Consider the following 6,000-nt stretch of genomic DNA (forward strand, 5'->3'; position numbering starts at 1 on the left):
GCCCTGCGAGCAGCCAGTCCCATGCAGAGATGGCTGCCGGTCCCCGAGCAGTGGCTGGTCCCAGGCAGGGAGACACATGGAGGGCAGGCAGAAGACAGAGACATGGTGAGGTTAAATATTTATTCAGGGGATTTATGAAGGGGGAAGGAGGAAGGGGAAAGAAAGGGGGAGAGCAGAGAAGTGGGGAGAGAGGCAGAAGCGAAGCTGCCTCTCCGAGAGGAAGATGGAAAAGAGAGTGAGCTCAGGCCGGAAGCTGAAGATCAGCCTGCCTCAGCGGATGGGGAGGGAATGGGCGTGGCTTGTCTCTTAAAGGGACAGGGACCAAAACCATAATACCCATAATACATACAAATGGCCTAAGTTTACCAACTGGATGTTGTAGACCAGAATTCTGACCCTTGATCTAGAGAGGCAAATATTACAGTTTGAATATGAAAGGTTCAATACAGTTTCATGTGTTGAGTGCTTGGTCCCAAGATGGTGACACTATTTGGGATAGTTCTGAAAATTTTGGGAAGTGGGGTCTAGTTAAAGAAAGGAGGTTCTGAAGGCATGCCTTTGAAGGTTACACCTTGTCCCAGGATCCCATCTCAGTCTCTGCTCCCTACACCTCATGAGTTGGAAACTGCTTCGGGTTCCTGAATAGGAAGATCCGCTCAAGTACACACAGCCAAGCAAACATGGACCCTTCCAGGGCCACGAACCAAACAATCCTTCCTCTCTTAATTGTTCCGGAAAGTATTTGCTGTTGTCAGACTTCTTGGGAATTTTCAGTTCCCCAATAATGATACAGAGACTTATTATTAACTATGAAAGCTCAATCAATAGCTTAGGCTTATTTCTAACTAGCTCTTATAACTACTAACCTGTTTCTATTCATTTACTTTCTGCCTCATGGCTTTATTGCCTCATCTCTGTGTTACCCATCCTGTGCTCTGCAATTCCTGGCATCTCCCCATGACTCTGCCTTCTTCCCAGCATTCTTTCTGCCACCCCGCAATCCTGCCTACCTATTGAGTGTTTAACTTTTTATTAAATTGATCACAATGACATATCTTTGCACAGTGTAAAGGAATATTCCACAACAATTTGGGTCACAGTTACATAAAAACAGCTAATTTACAAAGTCAGAGAGCTGGTGCAGCAACGGCAGCAGGAAAAACAGCAGCCTAGGGAGTCTGATGACCAACTTGATGAGATTCCTTCCCTGGACCAGCCATGTGACCATCCTCCCTCTGTGGGTCTCTATGTTTCTTCTGCTTTTCTTAAAATAATATGAATCATATTGGAATCAAAACTCACCCTAATCTAGAATAACTATATATATATATATATATATATATATATATATATATACCTTCAAACCTGTTTTTAAATAAAATAGCACCATTGCATTCTTTTGATAAGGACTACAACATATCTTCTTAGAGACCATAATTCAGCCCACAATAACAATCATCATCTTATGCCTCTCTAAAGTATATGTATGTGTGTGGGTATGGGAATGTGTGCAGGTGAGTGCAAGTGTCTGTGGAATCCAGAAGAGGGAAAATAGTCCCTGGATCTGGAGCAACAAGCAGTTGTGAGTTGTTATTGCTCTTAACCACTGAGTCACCTCTGTAGACCTTGTGTCTTAAATTGTGTCTATATATTTCTTTTTATTTTTTTATTTTTTATTAGATTTTTTTTAAAAAGTACCAATCCAAGTTCCCACTCCCTCCCCTCCTCCCTCCTTTCATTCCTTCCACACACCCTCCCACCCCACTCCCATGTAATTCTCATCTATATATTTATGTATATTTATGTACACTCATGAGCCAGAGCTAAACTCTAAACTGAAACATTCCTTCCTAGAAAGATGAGGGTGGCTCTTAAGACTCTGGAAGTAAAAGAAACATGGAAGGACAAAGAAAGAAGCACAACTTACAAGGCTTAGAAAGGTCCTGAAAATTACACATTCAAGGTGCTGGAGAGATGGCTCAGCAGTTAAGAGCATTGCCTGCTCTTCCAAAGGTCCTGAGTTCAATTCCCAGCAACCACATGGTGGCTCACAACCATCTGTAATGGGGTCTGGTGCCCTCTTCTGGCCTGCAGGCATACAGACAGAATATTGTATACATAATAAATAAATATTTTTTAAAAAGACAGATCAGACTCAGATAACACAATATTGATCACAAGTATCCCTTTGCATAGGGGAAAATGGGTGCTCTGGACAAAAGAAGTTAGTCATGCTACTTGGCTTTAACCACACCTTCACATCAAACCTTGAGGTGCAGTTGAGAGGGCCATCTGAGGTTCACAATAAAACCGAACAAAGCAGGGTGTGCTGGTGTGGTGGCTCGTGCCTGTGACAGCTACTACACTTGCTGAGGTAAGAGGCCTGCTGTGAGCCCAAGGACAGCTTGAACTACAGAGGAAGATCTTGACAAAAAAAAAAATCAACAATTATAAGAAAAACAGGCTGAGGGGCTGGAGAGATGGCTCAGAGGTTAAGAGCATTGCCTGCTCTTCCAAAGGTCCTGAGTTCAATTCCCAGCAACCACATGGTGGCTCACAACCATCTGTAATGAGGTCTGCTGCCCTCTTCTGGCCTGCAGGCATACACACAGACAGAATATTGTATACATAATAAATAAATAAATATTTAAAAAAAAAAAAAGAAAAAAGAAAAACAGGCTGAGCACTTGAAATCTTTCCAGTCAAGTAACTTTAAATCCTTAATATGAACTACCTAGACCTTGGGCATACAGAGAAGATTTGACACATTCCTTTAAGAGATCACAGTTTAGAAAGGACACCAGCTGAGGACAAGTTGGGATAGGCCCATCGTAGGTACAGATACGGGCAGCCTGCTGGAGAAAGTTGGCACTGAATGGACAATAAGTAGCTGTCTACAAGTCAGGAGGAAGATGAGATAGAAGACACCAGAAAAGGAGAAAACACCCAAGACATTAAGATAGGAGAGCATAAGCCAGACCACTAGGCACTGCAGGCCAGTCTTTTACAAGACTGGAATGCGTGCTGTAAGGCAAGGGGTATAGTGAAGTTTTATTTGTGTTTTAATAAATAAAGCTTGCCTGAAGATCAGAGTGCAAAGCTAAGCCACTATAGGCCAGGAAGTAGTGGCTCACACCTTTAATCCCAGCAGCCACACTAGTTAGCCATAGAGGCCGGGCAGTGGTGGCGCATGCCTTTAAATCCAGCACTAGAGAGGAATATAAAACGGGAGGAACAGGTCTCACTTCCAGTCTCCGTCTGAGGATTCGTGGAGGCAGGACCACCCTGAGGTAGGTAGAGGTAGGAGCTAGTGGCTGGCTGCTTTGCTTTTCTGATCTTCCGCTTGAACCCCAGTATCTGTCTCTGGGTTTTCAGGGTTTTCATTGTTGGTGCTACAAAGCGGCGAGTGATTGATGAAAGGGGTGAGTGATAAAAGTGCCTCCTGGATGATTTTCAGTCCTCTCAAGTTGGCAATAAAGATCACTCAGCACAGCTGGCACATGAGAAGAACAGAGTCCCTGTTTGTCACCCACACTAGATATCCCCTGGGGACTGGGGACTTCAAAGGGGACCAGAAGCCTCCTGACAATCGGAGAGGATGAAAGGCAGAGGGATTTCAACCGATGCCAACCCTGCCTGATCCCCAGGCTGGTGAGCCACCCTAGGAAAGTACCAATTATGTTGACGTTCATGATGTGAAGTTGTTCTGTAGCAATCAATCAATGTGTGCGGGCGATCCTATCATTAGGAAACACATAATTATTTAAGGTGAAGGGCCAGGATTAACGTCCCTCCAATGATTTTAAAAAGTGTGCGTGTCAGTGAATGGAGAGGGGGAAAAAAAACAAATACAGCAAAATATTAACAGCGGTGAACCCAGGTAATTCTGGGAGCCTAACCGCAGCGTCCGCAAGAGCAGTCTGTGCCCTTGGCTTCTGAACCGCCTGTCCAGCTCTATCTTTGCTATTTGAGACAAGGTTTCAGTCTCTAGCTCAGTCTGCCCTCAACCTTCCTGTGTAAACTCAGAATGACAATGAACTCACAGCGGTCCTCCTGCCTCAACACCCTAGAGTCAGGCATGTATCATTACTGTTAGTCTAAACACATTCTTCTGTAGGATCAATTCAATCATCGATAGCACATTTACATATGCATATTAATTTTTTATTATGTAAAATCTCTTTGTGTTTATTTCCCATTCTTCCCTGAATTTTTTACTGCAGAAGAAGTTGCTTTGTTTTGTTTTCAGAGAATCAGTGGGGCTGAGCACTGTGGCGAGGGACTCTATTCCCAGCACCGACAGAGTATAGGGGATCCTCGGTCACCAGGCTGTAAGAAGCCAGAAGAGTGGTCACACCTGTAATCCCCGCATTGGAAAGAGGCCAAGGCAGGAGGCTCACCCTGAGTTCCACACCCTCTCGATCTAATGATTTCCTGATCAGACTCATAAACTAAGAACGTCCTACTATTCTCCAATCATAGCAGCGGTGAGGTGTAGCTGGGGGGTAGAGGGTGTCATGGCCAACGGTCAAGCCCAAGCACCGGAAATAAATAAACACGGATTTATTAAGTCCTAGGTTGTTTATTTACTTTCACAAAACAGTGGGACACCATTCTGTGTTATTAAATAATCCTTTAAAACGATACTTGATTTTATTTTAGGTAAGTCTTACCTTACTAAAACCCAGCCCTCCCAATGCTGAGAGGTCGGGCATATGCCACCCCTGCCAGGCTGGAAAGATTTTACAATGGGATTAAACCCGCCTCCTTGCTGCACGGCAGGCAGGCACTCAGCCACCGAGCTGTACCCCCGCCTTTAAAGACAAGATGGTGTTCTCAACTTTTTTGTTTGTATTTATGTAACGGGGCTGAGAATGGAACCCTCCTGCATGCTAGACACGCGCGCTACAGTGGGCTCCGCCCAGAAAAGTCATACTTTGATTTTAGTTTTGTTCCCATATGTAACCCTGGCAGGCCTGGCACTCGCTATGTAGACCAGACAGGCCTCAAATCCAATGGTTCCCCCTTCCGCTGCCTCTACGTATCAAAGCTGGAATTAAAGCGCACAAGCAAAGCCAAAGTCACACACGTCTGGACGCTTGTAAATCTGGCTTTCGCTCTTTCTGGTGGCGACCCAGCGCTTAGCGGCAACGGGGACAAATCCAAGGCACTTCCGGAAACCGAGGGAGGCCACCCGGCCCGCCGGCGACATTTGCATACCCACAATGCACTGCACACGGGTAATTACATCATTTAAAAGAACAATGTACTTTTTTGTTGTTTTCATTTTTATTCATCCTAGTTTCTTAATTTGATGGATATTTCAAAATTTTACCCTAAACGAATGAAACAGCCACAGTCTTTCGAGGAGAATAGTTACCATTGGTGAACTAGGAGGTACAGTCGGCCGAGGACTGTACACCTAGGAAAGTAAGGCATACTCTGGTTTCTCTTCAGATCGTATAAATCTTTCGCCTTTTACTAAAGATTTCCGTGGAGAGGAACAATTCTGAGTCTTAGACTAATTTTTTGAGGCCTTGCATTAGCGAGGCTACCAATACTGTCCAAAATCAGACTGATGTATGACTGTTTATCACCAGCTTGACTTAGTAAAAGCAAAAGAGCTGTAGTTTCCAGCCATCGGAAAGACAGGTTTCCCTCGGAGGTGTGGAAGAATCCCGAAACACACACAAGAGTATAATTATCACCAAGGGAACATACCCTACCTCTTAAGTCCTTTCCTTAAGGAAGGAGACTGTCCCTCTGAGATACCTCCGTTTCCTCAAAGTGAAAATACCCCAGTCATAAAAATCGGTGACATAAAGTGATAGAAAATTCTGGGGCGGGGACCTCAAAAGCCAGAAGCGCCCGTGCTCTGCTCGAGGCTCTCTTCCCAGGACCACCCGCAGGGGAGTACCCCCACATCGGTGGTCAATCGAGAAACTGACTTGCCTAAAGGCCAATCTTATACAGGCGTTTTCTCAATGGTTTCTCTTCGCA

At 44.7% G+C, this 6,000-nt stretch overlaps 1 non-coding gene across 1 annotated transcript; it reads left to right on the forward strand.

The window, feature by feature from the left end:
* Window positions 1-5,437: 5,437 nt before the first annotated feature.
* LOC119799631 lies at window positions 5,438-5,553 on the forward strand. The gene has a single exon (XR_005282908.1). It is a non-coding gene; the product is annotated as a U5 spliceosomal RNA (small nuclear RNA).
* The last annotated feature ends 447 nt before the right edge of the window (window positions 5,554-6,000 follow it).

This window comes from Arvicola amphibius, chromosome 12 (genome assembly GCF_903992535.2).
Source record: "Arvicola amphibius chromosome 12, mArvAmp1.2, whole genome shotgun sequence".
Lineage (NCBI taxonomy): Eukaryota > Metazoa > Chordata > Mammalia > Rodentia > Cricetidae > Arvicola > Arvicola amphibius.